Source organism: Mauremys reevesii, linkage group 5 (genome assembly GCF_016161935.1).
Source record: "Mauremys reevesii isolate NIE-2019 linkage group 5, ASM1616193v1, whole genome shotgun sequence".
NCBI classification, from domain to species: domain Eukaryota; kingdom Metazoa; phylum Chordata; order Testudines; family Geoemydidae; genus Mauremys; species Mauremys reevesii.
In genome coordinates this window covers 70,834,166-70,858,586 of record NC_052627.1, presented here as the reverse complement: position 1 = coordinate 70,858,586, position 24,421 = coordinate 70,834,166, and the positions used below count along the sequence as shown (strand labels likewise).

The 24,421-nt window shown below is 40.0% G+C and overlaps 1 protein-coding gene across 1 annotated transcript in view; it reads right to left on the bottom strand.

The window, feature by feature from the left end:
- Positions 1 to 24,421, bottom strand: part of LOC120406723 (polypeptide N-acetylgalactosaminyltransferase-like 6) — a 157,135-nt gene that overhangs the window by 13,870 nt on the left and 118,844 nt on the right. The window lies entirely within an intron of this gene.

Here is a 24,421-nt window from a genome sequence, read left to right as displayed (position 1 = left end):
ATTGACTCTGTGCTTTGTGAAGATGTTCTTCCTTTTGATTGGCATCAGGTTTAAAACAATTAGTTTCGCTGGATGACCTCTGGTTCTGGTTACATGAAGGGGTACATAATATTTCCTTGTCTCCACACCATTTATGATTCTGTAGACCCTATCATATACCTCTTTAGTCTTTTCCAAGCTGAATAGTCCTAGTATTTTTAATCTTGCCTCATATGGAAGCTGTTGCATACTTAGTCATTTTTCTTGCCTTTTCTGTACCTTTTCCAATTCTAATATATCTTTTTTTGAGATGGGGTAACCAGAACTGCATGCAGTATTCAAGGTGTGGCCGTACTATGTATATAATAACATTATGTGATTTACTGTTTGATCATCAACCTCTTGCCTACCAGTTCTTAACATTTGTGTTAGCTTTTTTGACTGCTATTTCACATTAAGTGGATTTTTTTCAAAGATCTATCTATGATGACTCCAAGATCATAGATTGGTATGAGTGGTAATAGCTAATTTACACCGCATTATTTTGTATGTATAGTTAGGATTATGTTTTCCAATATGCATTATTTTGCATTTATCAACACTGAATTTCATCTGGAATTGTGTTGCCTAGTCACCCAGTTTTGTGAGATCACTTTCTAACTCTTTGCAATCTGCTTTGGACTGAATAATTTTGTATCATCTGCAAACAGCAGTTGCTACCTAAATATTAACAGCCTTCAGTGGCAAGAAGCTGGAGGGTGAGAAATGCCATCTTGGCAGGAGTAGTCTTCATGGAGGCCTCCATGGAAAGAATGGGGACTGTCTTGCTCTGGATGCTGGTGAGAGAGAGCCCAGGGAAAGGACTGTAATGGACACTGCTTTACTAGGATGCATTGTGAGAACTTTTGGACTCAGACCCACATGTCCCAAGGGCAGGTAAAGGCTGAGGGGCAACATACCCCCCACTAGGCCAGAGGTCCAGACTGAGCTGTTACAAGCAAAGCGGAATGCCTCACCAGGCTACTGCATCTCAACTTTATGTGCACCACCAGTAGGGTTAGAGACTTTATGTAGGGGCTAAAGGTTTTAGACAAGGAAGGGATTGTGCTACTGTTTCACTGTTGTTAAATTCCCTTCAGTCCTCTGTTGACTTTTCAGCTCATTGGTCCATATCCATTCCCTTACCTAATATTCTTTTATGTAAATGGTTTTAGAAATCTTCTGTGTTCAATAGAGTCTGTGTGTCAGGGGCATCTGGAGTCACAGATGCAGTGGGGGCCAATGCCTGACATGAAGAGGAATAGGTGGAGGAGGCTCTTTACCTTAGGACATCTACGAGAACCTGTGACCAGTATGGAGAAGGAGTGGGGATGGTATAACTCTTATGCTTGCTGAAGATTCCTCTATATGCAGGGCAATTCTTCCTTACTGTTGAGAGGCATTTTTATGGGAGTGGATGCAAGAACGAGATGGTGTTTTTATGACTTATGAGCTGCAGGAGATTAAGCTAGATCTTAATTGTTAATTCTATCCTTAAAAAAAAAATCTATGAATCTATTAACTCCCCTTGGGCTGCTGCAGTAACTAGAGAAAAATCCCTGAAAAGTAGAGGCAATGGCAAGAAAAACCTGTCTTAAAATGAGATGACCCATGAAATATGAGAAACTTGAGAGTTCTAGGTTGTGTTCTTAGTTGCCAGCAGCCACTTTAGTCTGAAGATAAGGAACTTGTTCTGTGACGGCAAGGTTTTGGATCAGGCTTACAAATTTAAGTCAGCTGAGTGGTGCCAGGCAATAAAGTTCAGTCGTCTCTTTCCAGTATTCCAGCATGCCACATTTTTATCATCGGTAGATGGACAATGTATGAAAAAGAAAGGCAAAAGAAAATTCAATGTCCAATTTCCAAAACACCTGAATAATACATCCTGAAAATCTGGCATATTTCCTTTGGGTCTATTCAATGGCAACAGCCACAGATCTTCTGTATTCAAGGTCAGATCTTTAAAAGGTATTTAGGTGCCAAAAAGATGTAGATAGGTACCTCCTGGGATTTTCAAAAGCACCTAGGCACACACACTCCCACTGAAATCCATGGGAATGAGGCACTACTGCCCATCTGATAATCCCACTAGATGCCTATCTAAATACACCTCTACCCCGATATAACGCTGCCCTCGGGAGCCAAAAAAAATCTTAACATGTTATATCAAACTTGCTTTGATCCGCTAGAGTGCGCCGCTCTGCGCCCCCACCAGAGCGCTGCTTTACCGTGTTCTATCTGAATTCGTGTTATATCAGGTCACGTTATATCGGGGTAGAGGTGTACCTTTAAAAATTTGAGCTTAAGTGTTTAATATGATGATGATGTACTGACTCATTCTGAGCTCATCATCTGAAAATTTTTCAGGTGCTCAGGTTTTGTTATTCACCAAATGGTCAGCACCAAAATCATCATACAGTATTAGGTGTTCAGGAAGTACAAACACTGTAGAACAATGCTTCAGTCTTGGTATACAGGCCTTTGAGATTGCTCTATAAAATGGTTCCAACTAGGGTCCGTTCTTTGAAAAGTTTTACACTAAAAACCTAAAATTTTTTTATTTATATATATTATATATATATATATATATATATATATATATATATATATATATATATATATATATATGCAGAGAAATTACTACATGTCCCATCAACAGTATTACTGACTTTGTTGGAAAAAGCAGTTTGTAATTAAGATTATTGATCATCTCTCAAAGCACGTCTCATTCACTTCACAATTTTGCCACAGTCTCAAGTAAATATTAGCACTCAAGATTTTAATAGCCTCAAATCGTGAAGTAGGATGGCCTTATATTCTTAAATATTTCTTTTATCAGCTATTATATTTCTGGAGATACAAACGTAGCTCAAAAACAAAAGTGCAAAACGTATTAGGTTAGATTTGACAAGGGACTAGTTGTGGTAATGTGGTAATTAAGACCTGAACAGATGTCAGCATTAATAAGACTCAAATGAGGTGCAAGGAGATAAATGTACTGCTTTAGCTGTGCTGACGGGCCAGACATCATTGGTAGCAGTGGATGGCATGGATTCAACAATTCTTTGATTAAAATAGCTTTGGGCAGGATCTTTGGTAAGCAGGAGCTCTGATACTACTAGCTACTGTATATGCTATTACCACACACACAAAAATCAGGATATGACCAGATTTGGTATTTATGCTAGTGATTTTCTCCATGGACATATATAAAACTACTGATACATCAATATTTATAGAAATCACAGAAATTTGATTATACTAGCCAATGCCTCATTATAAAGATATTATGGAATTAAATTTCTCTTTGTTTTAAGACTATCTTGATTTCAAACACTTTACAGGATGCTTTCCATACAATGTCATTCTTGATGTAACACCAACAATAAATAATTGTTAAAATGCCTCCATCACCACATTTTTAGATGGGTGTCAGTAACCGTTCAAAAGAATGTGTACCTTATTTCCACTTTTTTAAAATTCCGAAGGATAAAATGTACTTTGATTTCAAGGTTGGGTTGCTGGTTATCATTTATTTGGAAATGGATGAAACTAGGCAGTTCTAGACCTATACACAAGTTCCAACACTAAAATCCCAGTGTGCTCACTCAAACCCAGACCCATGCTGAAGCACATTTAGATATCCAAAGCAGTAGCTGAAAGCTACCCTAAAGTCCAATCAATTGCTGTGGATATTGAGGGAAATATTTTTATATATAAAAATAAAGTGCATGCAGTTTACTGGTATGATATTATCCTGCAGGGCTTCATAGAGTTAAATCAAAGGAGGCTGTAAAGGATTAACCAACAGGAAACAAAACAATGGCAAAGGTGAGGTAATATCACAGAAAATGCCAAGTGTCCTTGGAGAAACAACAGGGAAGCTATTAATCAGGGAATATGCAGATACTGGCTTCAACTCAGTTGGCATAGTTTAATCTTCCGAGGCTGAACCCCAGATCAATGGGATACTAAAACCTGAAAGATGCTAGGCTCTCACCCCTGAGCAACCTAGTTTTACAGATGTAAGTTTATAGTGTAGACCTGGCCTCAGACTTCAAGGCTTATGGCCAAAGGAGACATGGCACCTATTGAACCATGACTGCTTCTTGGAGCAGCTGGTCCTGGAACTCACCAGAGGAGACGCAATTCTTGGTTTAGTCCTAAGTGGGGCACAGGATCTGGTCCAAGAAGTGAATATAGCTAGACCACTTAGTAATAATGACCATAATACAATTAAATTTAATATCCCTGTAGCAGGAAACACCACAGCAGCCCAACACTGAGGCATTTAATTTCAGAAAAGGGAACTACACAAAAATGAGGAGGTTCGTTAAACAGAAATTAAAGGGTATAGCACCAAAAGTGAAGTCTCTGCAAGCTGCATGGAAACTTTTTAAAGACACCATAATAGAGGCTCAACTTAAATGTATACCCCAAATTAAAAAAACATATTAAGAGAACCAAAAAAGAGCTACCATGGCTAAGCAAAATAAAAGAAGCAGTGAGAGGCAAAAATGCATCTTTCAAAAAGTGGAAGTTAAATCCTAGTGAGGAAAATAGAAAGGAGCATAAACACTGGCAAATAAAGTATAAAAATACAATTAGGAAGGCCAAAAAAGAATTTGAGGAACAAACAAAGAGTAGGTATAAATGGTCAGTTCTCAGAATGGAGTGTGGTAAATAGCGGTGTCCCCCAGAGGTCTGTTCTGGGACCAGTCCTATTCAACATATTCATAAGTGATCTGGAAAAAGGGGTAAACAGTGAGGTGGCAAAATCTGCCGATGATACAAAATTACTAGATAATTAAGACCCAGCCAGACTGCAAAGAGCTACAAAAGGTTTACCCAGAGTCATGGTTCTTCTGAGCATGCGATTAACGGCCCTGCAAACTTGCATCAAAACGATTCCAGAGGTCAACTTCCCCACTCCAAACTGGTTAGTGACTGATTGGTAGCTGTCTGGAGTTACCAGCTTCCAGATTGCAATAGCCACCTGCTTCTCCACTGTCAGGGCAGCTCTCAATCTCGTGTCCTTGTGCCGCAGGGTGGGGGCGAGCGCCTCACACAGTCCCATGAAAGAGGCTTTTCTCATCCGAAAGTTCCGCAGCCACTCTCATCATCCCAGACTTGCAGGATGATGTGATTCCACCACTTAGTGCTTGTTTCCTGAGCCCAAAAGCGGCGTTCCACAGTGGTGAACATGTCCGTGAATGCCACAAGCAATCTCATGTCATATGTGTTATTCGAGTCGATATAAACGTCAGAGTCCTCACTGTCAGTTTGGATCTTAAGGAGTAACTCAACTGCCAAACGTGACATGCTGGCGAGACTCATCAGCATATTCCTCAGCAGTTCGGGCTCCATACCCACAGACCGAAATGGAAGACAGAGCGTGCAGTACAAAAAACATTGAAAGATGGCGTCAAAGGTGGATTGAAGCACACGGATTATTGGGATGCGAACCGATGCATCACAGGGTGTTGCACACCCCTCGCACCCTTCCCACAAGCCACAGCACCAGAACGGGAATGGGTGTTCTGTGGGATAGCTGCCCATAATGCACCGCTCCCAATGCTGCTGCAAGTGCCGTAAATATGGCCACGCCAGTGCGCTTGCAGCTGTCAGTGTGGACAGACTGCACGCTTTCCCTACTGCACTCTCCAAGGGCTGGTTTAACTCAGAGCGCTCTGCAAGTGTAGTCATGCCCTTAGAAAGCTGCACTGGTGCCGCTGTAGAGCTTTAGTGAAGACACTACTGCACCAGCGGGGAGCTTCTCCCATTGGCACAGTTAATTCACCTCCAGGAGAGGCAGTAGCTACATCAACAGGAGAAGCTCTCCCAACGGCCTTATACTGTCTACACTGGGGTTAAGTCAATACAACTTCACTGATCTTGGGTGTGGATTTTTTACATCCCTGAGCAACCTAGTTTTACCCATGTAAGTTTAGTGTAGACCTGGCCTGAGACTTCCAGGCTTATGTCCAAAGGAGACACGTTGCCTATTGCATAATAATTTTAATGTACTCAGTAGATAAGAGTGGTCAGGAGGACCACTGGCTGCAATGCCATTACACAATACATCTTGCCTTCTGCCAGATCTGAGGGCCAGACATGCAGGCTTGTGTACATGAGGAAAAAGTCCAGGATAGCTAGTGCAAAATAGCTACTGTTGAACAGATATGCTGCTCTAGCTCCCTGTGGTGACACACTTATTCTGCATTAAAAGTGTCTCTGTGGTTAGGTTAATCCACTTTGAAATTCTGTATTAACTTCCCTGTGAATCCTGCACATAGACAAGCCCTTTGTATGAGCCCTGTATGCAGCCATGGCCCCAAATAAAGATGAATGAATATGAAAAAACGTTTATGGCATTTTGATAGAATGACACCAGATGAAAGCCCACAACCCTGAAAACTTTGCTACCAGTTCATAAATGAGATGCTCTCTCCATGCAGTAATAAGTTACATTTGAACCATCTATGATGGTACATAGAACAGCATTCAGAACTAAAGGGCTATGTTCACAAACATGGGATAGCCCTACCGGACACTTCTAAAAATCCAAGTCACGAATCTGTAATTCATATATCACGTTTGAAACTTTGGTAAACGTTTCACAAATTGACAATTAACTGACAAAGATTAAATAAAAAGTTGATAATTTCATTTGCTATTGATCATTTGGGGTTCAGCAAGAAGTCCTGTCTTATTGCCTGGAGTAACGTATATGTCTTTTTAAAAGATGTAAAAAGATATTTCATGGTGTGCCCAATCAAGACTCTGAGCTGCCAAAAAAACTAGACTTATTTTTCTACTTTTATTTTCTACCTACTCTTACCAGGAGTAATTTTTCTCTTTTGGAGCAGAGAACAGGAAAACTGGGGCTTTTAAATAGAGTAATTTAATCTACTGCTTTTCTCTCTTCATAAATTAATAACAAAATAGAAACAGCATCTTTTCCTTGTTACAAGTTCATGATGTGCTTATGCCCTTAGGTAGGGTTTGTTGCAAAGAAACATTGAAGACAATGGGAGTCTTTCCATTACTTCAACATGCTTTGGATCAAGCCTATAGACAAGTGGAAAAAGGAGTTCCCTTAGTAGGAAGTATTTTGTATTAAATTACCTTTAGGGAGAAAAAAAAACCCAACGCATTCACCATTACAGTTCAATTTTGTGATGAAACATTTCACAATTTTATCTGCTTCATTTCCTTAATATTAGAGCTGTATAGGGCCTGCATTATACCATTAAGAGCCTCTTTCAACTAAAAGGTTACAAGTTTCATTACAAACTTAAAATGTGAGTAAGATCCATGAATCTTGGTCCTCTTTTAAGGAAACCAGGATGGAGTTAGGGTTTTACGCTGAACTGGTGGTTTTTTGAGGGGTGGGGGGACTGCAAGGCACTGCTCATTGATTTTACTGATTTCTTCTGGTTGTGAATGATTCACAAGCTTAATTTGATGTTTATAAATCTATTAATTATTCTTAATTAGTTCATGCAAAAACATTTTATGGGGCATTCATGAAGCTTTTTTAACAGAATAATAATGAATACTGAATAAGAATTAACAAATTTTGTTCTCATGTATCTACAGAGCAATCTTTCTGTAAACATTGTTGCAAACAAAAAGCAGTCTGTCCAAATGCCCATGATATCCAATAGTAAGAACCATGAAGATGGTTGGATCAAACAGCTGTTCAGAAATTGCAAAAGTTTGCAAACTGTATTTTAGATTACTCTATCAACTGTGGTGCAAAAGTGGGTATTATCTCAGTTGTTCTACATCTGTATGACTCCACTCACTTCGGAGCTATGTTGATTTACATCAAGGATCAGGCCCCAAATATTACATACAGCTGGTCAGAATATGGAGGTAGGGGTTTATGAAGTTTTTAAAAGAGCTTTTATATGTATTGACATTTTCTGACCAGCTCTGATATTAAATAACAGTAATCAATTATATTAAGAAAAACTCAGAGCACAAGTTCAGCTGGATGTAGATACCTGCAATTAAAAAAATTATGGAAAAAAGAGTTTTACAGGCAACTCTGGAAAATGAAATTTCTGAATAAGCCAGAGATCGGCTTAACATCTCTTAAGCTTTGGACAATGATGATGGGTGCTTTATATTTAGAAGTTTGAGTCACTTGCAGATTGTTTTGACCATATACATTCTATTGAAATGTTTTGTCACTGTTCTATGGTTTGTTGCCTACATCACCATGTCTGACTCTCCTTTAATAAACTGAATCAAAATGACAACATTCAAATACAGTTAGTCACACATAGGTCCTTGAGAAATAGTGCTATTTCTTGCTCTGTGTGGAATATTCCAAATTCCAAAATAACAAGAGAGTGTGAGAAACACTTTTTCAAAACTCTTTGAGAAAACAGGCAGGGGGCCTGTCACAAGGTGCTCCACTCACCGCTAGTGTGGTGCCTCGGGGTCACTCTGAGGATTAGCTGTTGAGGTCAATGCCCCCTTCCTCAGCTTGCATGCCATTGCACAGCTCCTCTCACAGGTCTGCAGCTCCTCTCTCATCCCAGGAACTGCAGTGTCCTCCAGTTGGGTCAGTCAGTGTTTCCCCACTTCCGGAGTAGCAAAATTCCTTTTCCCCAGCAGTTTTAGGTAGGCTTCCCTTCCCCCACATTGGTTCCACTCCTTCAGTGTCTGGTAGGCACAACTCAGCAGTTTTAGGCTTTCCTCTCTTAGCCCTGCTTCTTCTCTGCACTGCTTCTTACCTCACATGGTCCCCCTTCTCTCTCTGGGTTTACCAGCTCCAACCTCCCCCTACTCTCCTCTTCCCAGGGTGTGACTTGCCTGCTTTCCTGCAGCCTTCCCCAGCTGCCCCCATCTGTTGCCAGCTACCTGTTGCTGCACAGCTGAACCTGCTTCCAATTAGTTCCTTCCTCTCTGGTTCTTTCTCTAGGTGCAGCCTGTGGAGTTAATTGGCCTGCCTGGTCACCTTAACCCATTTCAGTTCTGGGGGGGGGGGACCCCACAACAGGGCCCTACATGAAACTCGTGTAACAAGAGAAGTATTACAGTCTGTTACTGCTTCATAAAGAATCATAATCATTTAAAAACCACAGTAATTTCCACTCTTATAACTCTTTCAGTCTCAAGCTCTCAAACAACATTACAAATACAGATGAATTTAACCTTAGAACACCCTTATGGAGTTTTAGTTGCATTAGCCCCAGATTGCAGATGAGGAAACTAATTCATAATAATTTTGATAAACTTTCCCAGGTCATGCTTTGAATCTGTGGCAGACCTGGCAATGAAACCAGTGTTCTTGATACCTAATCCTGTGAGCTATCTAATGAATGTTCTGGTTTATATATGTATTAATTTTCAGCTGTCTGTGATTGCTATTTGACAATACTCAAAATAAACATATATCTGTCAGCAAACTGATCAGTCATTTGACTAGCTAATCTGAATTGAAATAATAACCCTAGAGAGGATTTCATGCAGCTTAATACTCTCAAAAGGAAAAAAAATGTCACTACAAGCAATTGTCAAAAACTGAAATAAAATATTAGAAATAAATCAGAAAGAATATCTGCTGGCTGTTGATTTTGCTTCCCTAGCACCAAAGGGCTATATAAGCATAAAATCTCATATTGCAGTGTTTATGTTTCTATTTTTTATAGGGCACTTGCTCTCATACTATTTTATTCAGGTTCTTGTATGTTTTATATTCTCAGGATGCAGTTCTCATGATTATATTTTATAGCTACTTTTATTTAAACTAAGTTAAAGAAAAACAAAAGAAAAAACAGAAAGAAGGGAAAACAGGCTTTGTTTTGAATATTGCCTGCTTTAATGTGGATTGGTTTGTGAACCACAAAACAATAAAGGTGCTCAAACTAAACATGGTGGGGTCAATAGTAAAAGTTATTTTATAAGCAGGTTTATAAAGTACAAAAAAGTTATAAACATTCAAAAGATGGTAACGCGACACTACATTCTGATGGGCCACAACATTTTCTCTCATGTACTGCTCTTTGGGGGCTAGTTTTGAGGTGGATGAGAAGTTTCTGTGGAAAAGCACTTAAGGAGTTGCGTAGCAGCACAAACATATCTCCCCTAAAAGTGATAATTCTAGTTGTTAAGGGCCAAAAGCACAATGGCCCAGCTGGGAAAACAGATGATCTGCAAGCTAAGAACCTAGAGAGTCTTTTCTTCTGAGGCTATGATCCAGAACACTATATATTGCAATGCCAAGCCACAAAAATGGTGCACCTGTTGACATTCAGCACATCATTCTGTACTCAGGCATATTTTAGATAAGCTAGCAGCCATTTATCAAACTGAACTACATACGATACAAAAAGACATCACACAACCAAATCTTAGCAATGCTTGAAAGAGTAACTGGAAAAATGTAAGCAGTTATGGAATGATTGGTGTTATAATACATTTTGAGCTTTTTTTTTTTTTTTTTTTTTTTAACTACCACCTATTATTGTTCATGCCCTTAAGAGCTTTTAGACTCCAAGCAGCAGATTATTGTTGTAACATCTGTTTCAATAGAGTTCTTTTACACTGCTGGCCTGCTAGGTTATTATTCTAACAACTCTTATCTTTTCGGCAAGTTAGATGATTGTTTTCGGAGATGATTCTTATTTCTCAGGCCTCCATTGTATACTGACAACTCATCTCATTTGACAAAGGTGATGTTTATATGCATTTATATCTTTTATTTTCTCTCACTAAATTCAATATGGTCATCAGAGTAGGATTTCTATTCAGCTTAGTCTTGTGCTTTGTGTGCAGACAAAGTGCAAGCAAACTGTAACTCATCCTATTTGCTTGATCTATCTTGCTCTTTTGCACCCTTTTAAATATTAATAATAATTATAGCTGTTTTCCTCTTCAGACGTTCTTTTAAGCCCCCTCTTGCAATGATTATAGTAGGCTGGAGTCTAGCTTGTTTTGATACAAAAAAAGAGCATAGCTAGAGCTCTGGCTGAGTAAGAGCTAGGAGTACATCCATTTACAACATGATGCTGCAATGTCAAGACATTCTCAGTCTTCCAACCACATTTTTGGCATAGTCTCATAAAGTTCCTCATGTTTAAATACTGCCATTTTTGTTTCCGAACTGTTTAGAATAAAGCACATTGGGGTGTGTAACAGTCTACCACTCATGTCCAGGGTTGGTTTCCCCTTCCTCCCACTACCTGTAAATGTCAACAAAATCATCCTCATTCAATTATTTTAATATATAAAAAAAGGGAAAAGAGAACCTCCATTCCCCACCTTTTTGTTGTGAACAGTTCTTTAGGATCTATGTCTATAAGTAGGCTGAAAGTTGTACTCCTGGGTTATGTTTCCAGTTCTGCCATTGACTCACTGTATCAACTTGGGTAAGTCAGTTAACTTCACCTTGTGACCCTGAAGAAATCAACTAATGTCTCTGTGGTACAGTTAACCCCATACGGGGCTACTAATTCTTAGCAGTCTCTCTGGGGTATTGAGAGATTCAATAAATTAGGGCCAAATTCTGTTCTGAGATCTTCTGTAATTATCTGTTTTGCATATTCACCATTATGGCCCTGAGAAAATTCCCAATGATTCCAGTGGTAGCTAGTGCTGGGAGTATTCAGTATGCCAAAGCTAGATAGTTATAGGTATTCTCAGCACCTCTCAGGATTAGGACCACTGAGCCAGATTTTTGGCTAGTGTAAATAGGTGTGGTGCCACTGTGAGCTAAAACAATTTACATCAGCTTAGAAACTGACCCCCTTTGTTTGCAAGAAATGCATAACCAGAAAGATCATGTGTGACATTTCATGAATAAGAGAATGTAATTTGAGTTATGCTATATGACTTCACTTATGGAAGTGCAGTAACAGTAAACAGTGCCCCTTAACTATGTGTTATCATTCCATATTCAATACCCCAGTGTGCCTGTGGAAGGCTAGTGACTGATATGTTACGAAGCAAAAAATACAGATTAAAATGGTGTTCAAAAATTCTGGAAGATATAGAGCCATGTTGGGAAGTTTATTGTATTTTTCTTTCAAATGACAATGTTTTACTCTTTCTTTTGCAATAACTGTTTCTGTGATTCAGGCAAGCTTCCCCAGCTTGTGTTGGCTTCGCAGCATAGAAACTAGCTATATTTTTGGCTGAATCTGGCCTTAAGTAATTAAGCATTCAGACCATCTGTATATAAAAATACTTTCACACAAACACAACATATGGGTGGGGTTATTTTGGCCATTTTGTGGCATTTAAAATCATGATTTGAAAGAGGTATTTCCAAATATATTCACCAAATGGTCTTTCTTATACAAGTTTCCCTTAACAAGGGAGCAAGTGATAAAGCAGGGATGCAACAAAACAGGAAATACACCTGATTTATATTATGTGCATACTCATGTTGCTATATAATAATAATGACGTATGATAACTGTATATGCTTAGAGTTATGGCCGCAGCCCTAACAGTTAACAGATTGTATTTAGTCATTAAAGCAAAATATAGTACACAAACAGATGAAAGAATTATGCTGAGCACATGGGGAGGAGAGAGATTAAAAGCCTTTAGAAAAGTGATTGTATCACTGTTTACAAATGAACCAGATGCAGAGAAAATGCCTTCTTATATCAGAATCTATTATACAGCAGCCTTATTTTTTATGTCATCATGAAGAAGATTCCTATATTTGATTGGATTTATGGGGCAAAATAACTCTTTAAAGGCTGGCTCTGTCATGCTTTATGTTCTATTTCTAAAGCATCTGGCAATCTCTAAAACATCAATTAAAAGTTTGCTTTTATTTTTCTTTTGCCCACACTACTTTCTCTCAGGAGCCATGGTTTCTGATTTTTTTTTTAATGTCCATAAGTTTGTCATATCCCTTAGCAGAATAGCTTTGTGGTCCTAAGAGAACTCACCTGGCTGTCATTTTAATCCTATATAATATTTTCTATTAAGGAGGGACCCTTGTATATTACCAGAGTGCTTGTAGTAATGGAATGTGTCTTTCCACACTTCCAGTTTTAGCCCTAGCCTGTTAGTGACTCATGGGTGAGCAAGTGAAAGGTGTTTATATTTTAAGTTTTACTGCTCATCTCTGTTTATCCCTGTCTTTGTTTTTTTGTCTCTCCTGAAATTCTCTTTGGTTCATTTATATTGCAAGGTCCTCAGTGTAGAGATCATGGGGCAGAGCATGCAATTATGTCCATCATCTACACTGGTTGAGGACCTGGCACTACAAATCCCTTTACAATGCCAGATAGTGTTATAGTTCTATATTACAATTTACTTATAACAAACTGTAACAACAACAATAGGATAGCCAAAGGCTTAGTTCCTACCAGTCTGCTATGGAAGGGCTAATCTCATTATTTTTGGGTAGAGACTCAGATTTTTAAGAACTATAAAGAGAGGGGGGAAAAAACAAACAAACAAAAAAGAAATGGGGAAGGAAGATTTAAGAGAGTGAACTCCAAATAAACACAACATAAATTTAATTACTCCTATAGTAAGAAATAATAGGCACAATAAAGTTATTTTTTTCCCTTTGTAACTATGCTAATAAAATCTAGCAAAACAGTTTGTCCTTTCAAGTTTAATAGATTGGTTGGTTACCTGGTCAGTTTACATAACATACTTTTTTAGGCTGATTAGGTGTGAGAGTCTATTAGTCAGCATTAAACTATTTATAGCTAGGGATGATTATGTTAGTACAGACGTTGTCTGCACAGGATGCTGATGGAAGAAAAGAATTCACAGCAGTTTTTGTTCAAAAATCTCCAGTCATGCTGCTGTTTCTTACGTGATTAGAAGGACACCTGTGTTGCAATGACTCTCTTCCATGAGGGGGACTTCTTGGAAATCAATATGTATTAATCATTCTATGTTTTCCAAAGGGCTACATGAAAGATTTGGTAATTTCCTTTTACGCAAAATTACAGATTTAAATGGTTTATTAAGGAAACGTTTCATCCCAAAAAATATTTCACATGAACATAGGAGTTCTTAAGGCAACCACTGTATTATTTGCAATTTGATGGGTAGCAAGTTCACTGCTCCTAAAGTGCTTCTATTCACTCTAATTCAGATTTTGTGGATTTTTTTTTTTTTTTGCAAAGACTGCAACTGAAGAATAGGCAAGAGGTGGTTTGTGCCAACACATTTAACTTTGATAGCCACAGTTAGATCTGGATAGGTTTATGGGAATCCCTGCATCCCTAAATTGAGCATACTGAGGAATAAGAACTACCTACCCTTAGTTAAGGCAAATAGGGAGCATGCTGGGGTATTAAATAAGGTCACTCTCTCTCTAAATGTAAAAGGACTTAAATGCAGCAGGAAGTTCCCTCACTGCCATACTAAGGATTGTCTATCTCCTTGTGGAGCCTCAGAAGGAACATGATCCTGCAGAAACATCTATTCCCCTGTCATAGCTGTTGTCAAGGTGAGCCTCTAGATTTGTCCCAGATAATACTGAGGCTAAATCAAACAACCCCCACAACCAAGACTCCAGAACAGGAGATTGGTTATATCTTCTGGGTCCCAGGGACCTCTACTGGATCCCTCCAATATAATAAGGACACCGTAGAAGACAGAGGTGCATCAGCACTCAAGGACCCATACTGGCCATAAAGGAGTAAGTCTAAGAATCAGAATGACCAGTATCAGTGGAACAGCTGGAAGTGCTTTCAGAAATGAATAAGATGGAAAAGAGACGATAGACCCATCTAAGTGCTCCCAAATCCATGGTAATGTTTCTTATTCTTAGAGCTGGTCAGGAATCATTAGAATGATTTTCCAATAGAAAATCAAGTTTCCAGAGGAAAATTTCAATTTTGCCAGAAAAAAAAATAAAAAAATTCTTTTGTGAAAATCAAAACAAAATATTTTGGTTTGGGTCAGTTCAACCCAAACTGGAATATTTTGTTTTATTGAACTGATTCAATATGTTTTGTTTGAAAACAGTTCAACAAAATATCAACACGCTGTTTCATGAGAGTTGTCTCCTATGGGCTCTGGTCACTGGAGGGATACATGTCCTATAATGCAACGTGTATTCCTCTCTGATCAAGTTGTGTGGTGCATCAAAGGAGATGTAGTCTGGCCAAGGAGCTTAGATATTAGTGGAAAATAGGGGCATTAGGATCCACAATTTCCATAAGGCAACATCTCTTTTCTCTTGGGGACAATTTAATGTTGAGGTGACTCAAAATAGTGTTTGGGTCAGTTCAGCAAACCAAAATGAAACATTTCAATTTTGGAATGTCAAAATGCTTCATTTAATTCAAAAATATTTCAACATTTCTAATTAGAAATGTTTTGGAATATTTCATTATGGAAAAGTTTTTGATAATTCAACTCTTTTTCCTGATTTGGGACAAAATTAAAATTTTCAAAATCAGAATTTCACATGGGATGAAAATTCTGAACTGCACCAAGTTCTATTTATTCCTTCCCTTGGGAGGCACCAAATTCACCATTTTTGAGATCTACTTCTGTCATTATGCTTGAGGACAAAGGACAGTGGAACTAATGCCACGATAGATGTGACCCCAGATCCAAGGGAAACTCAGCACAAGCAGGCACAATTAATTTCCCTGGCATCTACAATTATCTATCTATAAAGTCTATAATACAAATTAACAGATTATTTGGGGTTAAAACAAAGAGAAACCTCTCTGGAGGTGGAACTGCTACATTTGTAGCTAACAACCTACAGTAAAAGAACACAAAACAGAGGCAGTTACTTGGCCTCTTATAACCTCAACTACAAACACTCAGTGCCACAAGGCCTCAATCCACATTACTTTTCTAGCAGGCTGTCAAAGCTAATTGGTGCTAGGCAGAATTGGGGATACATCTGAATAATGGGAATATGTAACGGCCACTTTGAGGAAAAACTGAATTTTCCTAATTTCTATGTGACAGACATAGTCACTCAATAAATTTTTTTGACAAAAAGAAAACAAATTATCCTTTTAAAGGTTTGGGAATTCTTCAGTTTTTCAGAATAAAAAAATAAAGTGAGTAGTGTTTATGGTTTGTCACTACATTTCTGTAAAAAATGGTAAATATACAAAAATGTCAGTATCGCAATGTAAAAATACCTTTGGTTAGGTGAACAAGAGAGATTCTTCCTCTGTTACAGCTCAAAGCTTGTTACAATCACATGTAAGAATATCAAGTGAGATAAGGGATATAATGCAAATTTTTTTGATGAGATCAGCCTATTAGTAATCCCAGTTTGAACAGTGCTGAGTATGGGTGAATTCAGGTTAGTGAGTGACTGCCTCTGTTGGACAGTAATTTGAACTAGTGATTGATTTCCACCACAGCAATGATGGCACTGATTGAGCTGACAGCAGAGAAGACCATTTTGACCTACAGCCTTGAAAATTTCCATCAGAGAAATAAATCTGGAAACTGTGAATCACTACAACAGGGTTTGACACTGATGTCTAAGACATCAGCTGCACTGGCCCTGTGTTGACAAGGCAGAATAGTAACAAAAGGTTTAATGTAGTTTCCTTTACAAGGAAACAAGACAAAAGGGAAAATAGCTCAATATTCTGTAAAGAATCCCACCAAAATACATATAGCCGTGAATTTTTGTCCACTATCACTTATATTACAGGATAAAACCAAAAGATGTACCATCTTCTTAAAATTGGCAGAGTAGCTTTTATTTTGCAAAACCAGAAGTCGTGTGTACAGGAGTTGTGCTATTATGTATTTTAGTTAGGTCAGTTAGAAGAAGGATTCATTTACATGATAACTAGGTTTTCAGGTTTTTAGTTAGTTAGAGCATACAGCTGAATTTATACTTTAGAAGGACAACATAAAGGATGGCTGACAAAAAAAATTACCTACTTTCTTTTTATTGTTTAAATCTATTTATAAAATCCATAAAACTCTTTGCATATCAAAAATATTTCTATAGGTTAATTAATTAATAAATTAAATGGCAACAGGAAAACACTTCTGACTATGCCTTCAGTATCAAATCAGTGCACATCTTAGAACAAATCACATTTCAGTAAGAAATAGATATCATTTTCAAGTTTCCAATGGGTTATTATAAATCAACGGTAACAAACAAAATTCATTTAAAAATAAGTCAAATACCTTCACATAATCCTTTGAATCAAGAATTATTTTGGCAATGCTTTCCTCTCTCCCAGTTAGTAACTGGGATATCACAGAGGAATCAATCTTGTAAGGTATTTGACACCTTCTGAGGTGCTAAACTCTCTGAATTATTATTGATGGCCAAGGGTTTAGTACGTTGCAGGTCCAAGCTTACACAGATAGGTAACATGTCCCTTTATCACTTAACAGAGTGACAAATTCAGCAAAGGCATTTAAGCACATAATTTTCATAGAATCATAGAATCTCAGGGTTGGAAGGGACCTCAGGAGGTCATCTAGTCCAACCCCCTGCTCAAAGCAGGACCAAACCCAACTAAATCATCCCAGCCAGGGCTTTGTCAAGCCTGACCTTAAAAACCTCTAAGGAAGGAGATTCCACTACCTCCCTAGGTAACCCATTCCAGTTCTTCACCACCCTACTAGTGAAAAAGTTTTTTCTAATGTCCAGCCTAAACCTCCCCCTCTGCAACTTGAGGCCATTACTCCTTGTTCTGTCATCTTCTACCACTGAGAACAGTCTAGATCCATCCTCTTTGGAACCCCCTTTCAAGTAGTTGAAAGCAGCTATCAAATCCCCCCTCATTCTTCTCTTCTGCAGACTAAACAATCCCAGTTCCTTCAGCCTCTCCTCATAAGTCATGTGCTCCAGCCCCCTAATCATTTTTGTTGCCCTCCGCTGGACTCTCTCCAATTTATCCACATCCTTCTTGTAGTGTGGGGCCCAAAACTGGACACAGTACTCCAAATGAGGCCTCACCAGTGCTGAGTAGAGGGGAATGATCACATCCCTCGATCTGCTGGAAATGCCCCTACTTATACAACCCAAAATGCCATTAGCCTTCTTGGCAACAAGGGCACACTGTTGACTCATATTCAGCTTTTCGTCCACTGTAACCCCTAGGTCGTTTTCTGCAGAACTGCTGCCCAGCCATTCGGTCCCTAGTCTGTAGCAGTGCATGGGATTCTTCCGTCCTAAGTGCAGGACTCTGCACTTGTCCTTGTTGAACCTCATCATATTTCTTTTGGCCCAATCCTCTAATTTGTCTAGGTCCCTCTGTATCCTAGCCCTACCCTCCAGCGTATCAACCACTCCTCCCAGTTTAGTGTCATCTGCAAACTTGCTAAGGGTGCAGTCCACACCATCCTTCAGATCGTTAATGAAGATATTGAATAAAACCGGCCCCAGCACCGACCCTTGGGGCACTCCACTTGATACCAGCTGCCAACTAGACATGGAACCATTGATCACTACCCGTTAAGCCCGACCATCTAGCCAGTTTTCTATCCACCTTATCGTCCATTCATCCAGCCCAGACTTCTTTAACTTGCTGGCAAGAATAAGCAGGGGAGTAGTCCTATTGAAGTCTATACTTGAAGTTAAGCAAGCATTCAAGTGTTTTGTGGAATCAGGGCCTAAGTGATACTTAAATAGTATGTTTCATTTGAAATGCCAGCATTCCAAGGAGTGCAGGCTCTTGTATGTGGACCACATTTCCTGTCCAGGAGTTCTGGCAGTGGCGAACAACAGAGATGTTAGAAACAGATATTTAAAACTATTCAGTGCCTGACCCTGCCAAATTCACACAACCAAAATTGTCACTGAAGTCAAATTAATTCCTTCTTCAATTGTGCATAATGAACTTCAAATCTGAGTGCCATATTTTCAAATTAGATGTGCAATCATTCAAAATTAACCACCCCCACGTTAGTTATTACTACAGGTAGGTAATAACTGGTTGGATATTAGGCATTCAGTTGTGCACCTAATTTGTTTGAAAATGTCCCCCATAAAGTTTTGATTATTACCTTTTTAAAAAGTTTAACCAAATGAAGAACCAACCATCTATTGTATGCTCATATAAGAGTTTAACCACTCTTAAACTTACCCCAAATATTTCTGAAATCACATTTTAAATTCATTTGCAGCGCTCAGTTCGCTGTCACATACAAATTAGGATATATGCTACTTGTTACAGTTTAAAACTGAAGCCTCCCATGCTGTCAGAGCTAATAAAACATTCTGTAAAGACTTTTTATTCTTTACGACAAGTAACACAGGCTAAACAAAGCAGTGCTTTTTTTTTTTTTTTGGTTCGTGGCTCCTACTGGTTCAAAAGATATAAACAAAATATCTGTCCTATTCACTGTGATTTTTGCAGGAAATTATAACTTTATTTTTAACTTGATTCTTTTTGGGAAGCCTTCACAAACAAAGAGGGGAATAAAATGCTGTAAAATTCTTCATTCCCTGTAGAGAAACTTCAATTTTTCTTTCAGAAAATTAAACAGCTTTAAAAAAATACTAAACAAACAAACAAAAAAAACAACACTAAATCACTAAAGAGCTGAGATCACTGAGTGCTGTGTTAACTAGTGGGGGAGCCCAAAGATATATTGCTAAGCAGCTGGCAGAGTGGAGCAGTTTGTGGGACAGTTGGAGCGGTCCACGGGACGGCGAGTGAAGTGAAGCGGGGCAGAGCACAGCAGTTTGTGGGACGGCTGGAGCGGATCGTGTGATGGCTGGTGGAGTGTAGCGGCTCATAGTGAAGGCTGCAGCAGAACCCCACAGTGAGGTGGGGCAATCAGCCTCAGACAATGTAAGGAGCCCTATAACACCCTGAGCACCCTTCTCCCCCCAATTTCCACCCAGGCTTGGGGGATAAAACTCTGCAGATAAACTTTTGAACTCTGGGGCTGCACTGACCAGGGACAGAGACTTTTGGGACTTTGGAGTGATCTTTTGGGGTGTTGGACTTAAGACCCTGAGGGGAAAAGGATACTGCCAAACTTATTTGGTGGTGGGTCATGCTCATGGGTCTGTGTTATGAATCCTGTTTGTGGTGTTTCCCCAACATAATGCCGCATTGTTTCTCTCCTTTATTAAAAGGATTTTGCTACAGACTCCGTGCTTACGAGAGGGGAAATATTGTCTCTTAGAGGTGTCTGGGGGGTGGTATGTAATTGTCCCAGGTCACTGGGTGGGGGCTTGAGCTGGTTTTGCATTGCGTTATTGAAACGGAACCCCTAGATACTGAACCCAGCCCATGTTGCTGCCAACTCAGACTGGCAGAAGGGTTACATTTTCAAAAGAGCTCCATGGAGAGGAAGGAAAGGCTTCTGCACTTCCACACTGCAGTCTCTACATAGATCTCAAGCTAACATTAGTTTTATTTCAGATATTCTGGATCACTCAGAAAGCATTCATTGTAGCATTTTTCTCTTAGAAACTTATGAACTCTTAAATTTAAGAAAATAAAACAAATATTAAGCAATTTCCAACATTTTTTCCTCAGGATTTTGTCCTAACTCTTTTTAGTTAAGAGTACATTGTGCAGTATCTGGGTTTTCTTCATTCATAACATGTTAACCAGAAAATCAGATTAATCATATGTAGACCCATAGGATTTGACCATTTTCACAGTGGTTGGTGCCGATGTTTTAGTAACTACACATGACCAGATGCAGCAACTGTGATGGTAGCACTGGGAGCTGGTATCACAATGGTCATACACGTCCTCTTCCCACACACATACAGCATGAAACTCGAGCTAGCATCACTGTGGTCCTCTGACCCTTCTGTGGTAGTGCAACTGGGAGACACAGGATGGTGAATATTGCAGTGATGCCAGATATATATGTGGCACAGACTTTCACAATTTTTTGCTTGTTAGCTTTCCAACAGCTACAACTAAAACCAACCAAGATGACGAGGGGAAAAACACACACATGTAAAGCCGGAATAGTGAGGAAGAAGGCGAAACTAACAACCAAAGACCCATGTTGCCAGGGGTGCTGAAACAATTTTTATAGTGGGGGTGCTGAGAAACCCTGTAAGCCCTGTATATAATAGAACCCACTTCAAGCCAGGGGGTTCTATAGCACCCCCCGTACACCTAGTTTCAGCACCAATGCATATTGACCATGGGGAAATAGAGAAGAAAATCAGAACACTGGCCTATTGTGATATCTCTTTGGAGATGTTCTAATAGTACAGTGATGGGCATTGTTACATAAAACTATTGTAGATATATAGAGAGAGTTTTAGGTATAATCTTGAAATCTGACTAAAATGTAATGGTAATTTTACCTTTTAATTCCCATCCCCTCAAAAGAAAGTAGAATAAACTGCAATTCACCAGAAAAGGGATCAAGGTTTCAGGCAGTGTGTTGTCTGAGATGCTAACAGCTATTGTTAGCAAGTGATCAGGATCCTTACCCAATGCCAGGCTTGGAAAACTCACTTATCCAGTTGTCAGTGGTGAATGAAAAGCTTTTCCTGGTGAATATGGGGTCTTCAACCACAAATTTCTACAGAATGTACACTTTAATTAAAAAATATTTTTATCCTTAATGGTTATGAAGATATTAGATATGAATTAATGCACTATTGTCCGATTCTACACTCAGATAGCCCCAGTGCTCAGGGCTTTGCCAAATGGCACCAAAGTTTAAGACTCTAGTGAGTCCCACTGCTGCAATTCAGAACTCTGTAGACAGCAGTAAAGCTGTCAGGAATCATGTTGTAACTTGGGGTATGTCTTCACTATGGGATTATTCCGATTTTACAGAAACCGGTTTTTTAAAACAGATTGTATAAAGTCGAGTGCATGCAGCCACACTAAGCACATTAATTTGGCGGTGTGCATCCATGTACCGAGGCTAGCGTCGATTTCCGGAGTGTTGCACTGTGGGTAGCTATCCCATAGTTCCCGCAGTCTTCCCCGCCCATTGGAATTCTGGGTTGAGATCCCAATGCATGATGGGGCAAAAACAGTGTCGCGGGTGATTCTGGGTAAATATCGTCACTCAATCCTTCCTCCGTGAAAGCAACGGCAGACAATCATTTCATGCCCTTTTTCACCTGGATTGCCCTGGCAGACGCCATAGCATGGCAACCATGGAGCCTGTTTTGCCTTTTGTCACTGTCACTGTATGTGTACTGGATGCTGCTGACAGAGGCGGTACTGCAGTGCTACACAGCAGCATTCATATTTGCCTTTGCAAGGTAGCAGAGATGGTTACCATCCCTATTGCACCATCTGCCATTGTAAATTGGTGATGAGATGATGGTTATCAGTCATTTTGCACTGTTTGCATTTGGAAATTGGCGATGACGGTTATCAATCCTTTTGTACCGTCTGCTGCTGTCATGGGTGCTCCTGGCTGGCCTCACTGAGGTCGGCCGGGGGCGCATGGACAAAAATGGGAATGACTCCATGGGTCATTCTCTTCTTTATGTTTTGTCTAAAAATAGAGTCAGTCCTGCCTAGAATATGGGGCAAGTGTACTAGAGAACCAGAGAGCACAGCCGCTCTGTGTCAGAGCCCCAGAGATCCCACAGAAATGATGAGCTGCATGCCGTTCTAGGGGGTGCCCCTACAACAACCCCACCCGTTGCTTCCCTCCTCCCCCAACCCTCCTGGGCTACCATGGCAGTGTCCCCCTTTTGTGTGATGAAGTAATAAAGAATGCAGGAATAAGAAACACTCACTTTTAGTGAGATAAAATGAGGGGGAGGCAGCCTCCAGCTGCTATGATAATCCAGGCAGGACATTAAAGGGTGGGGGGGGAGAGGAGCGCAGCCTCCCGCTGCTATGATAGTCCAGGCAGTACAGAATCTTTTCTTTAGACATGGAAGGGTGGGGGCTGATGGAGCTCAGCCCCCAGTTGATATGATGAGGACGGTTACCAATCTTTTTGTACCATCTGCCGGGAATGACCGGGAGTCATTCCTATTTTTACCCAGGCACCCCCAGCCGACCTCACCGAGGCCAGCCAGGAGCACTCATGGGCTGATGATGATGATGGATAGCAGTCATATTGTACCATCTACCACCAGGAAAGGGATGCTGGTGTTCAGCGCTGCAGCACCCTGTCTACCAGCAGCATGCAGTAGACATAGGGTGACATTGAAAAAAGGCAAGAAATGATTTTTTTCCCTTTTCTTTCGGGGCGGGGGGGAATGGTGTAAATTGACGACATTTCCCCTGAAATGCCTGGGAAAATGTTTTTGACCCTTCAGGCATTTGGAGCTCAGCCAAGAATGCAAATGCTTTTCGGATACTGAGGGGATTGTGGGATAGCTGGAGTCCTCAGTACCCCTCCCTCCCTCCATGAGCATCCATTTGATTCTTTGGCTTTCTGTTACGCTTCTCACGCAGCACTGTGCTGAGTCCCTGCTGTGGCCTCTGTCTATCATAGCCTGGAGATTTTTTCAAATGCTTTGTCATTTCATCTTCTGTAACGGAGTTCTGATAGAACAGATTTGTCTCCCCATACAGAGATCACATCCAGTATCTCCCGTATGGTCCAGGCTGGAGCTCTTTTTGGATTTGGGACTGCATCGCCACCCATGCTGATCAGAGCTCCACGCTGGGCAAACAGGAAATGAAATTCAAAAGTTTGCGGGGCTTTTCCTGTCTACCTGGCCAGTGCATCTGAGTTCAGATTGCTTTCCAGAGTGGTCACAATGGTGCACCGTGGGATACCGCCCAGAGGCCAATACCGTCGATTTGCAGCCACACTAACCCTAATCCGACATGGCAATACCAATTCAGCGTTACTCCTCTCGTCAGGGAGGAGTACAGAAATCGGTTTTAAGAGCTCTTTATATCGATATAAAGGGCCTCGTTGTGTGGAAGGGTGCAGGGTTAAATCGGTTTAACGCTGCTAAATTCGGTTTAAACGCATAGTGTAGACCAGGCCTTGGACGACAAAAAATTACTTTACATTCCTCTTCCCTAAGGATGGAATAAGAGGAAGGAAGAGGCAAAATAGCAGAACTCTTGGAAATTCTAGGGCACAAATAAAGTGGCAGAGACCTTCCCACAAGCAGAGCTAGCAGATCCCAGAGAGACTGCCCTTTCTCTTGTAAAAGCTTCACATTTGTCAGCTATCTGTTAAGCCAGAGGCCAATACAAAACAGAATCCTTAACACGTCAAATGGACAGCAGCTTGGTAGAAAATGCCAACATATTTCCCCTTACCCATCATCTACTGGTGGCTGGTGTAATGGCTATCTCACTGCTGGAGCTGCCCTACTCTCACCTGTCCTATTCATCACAGCTAGTAGGTGTTAGTAAATTTTTCAAGACCTGTACAGTGAGATGTGTCGTGTTCCAGATGCTGTTAGCAGGCAACTTTTGGAATCTAGTCTTGTACACTGATACATTTCAGATCAAATGTAAAAGTCTAAAATAGATTACAGCCATTTTTACTAGTTGTCTTGTATCCTTACATCTTCTTGTCC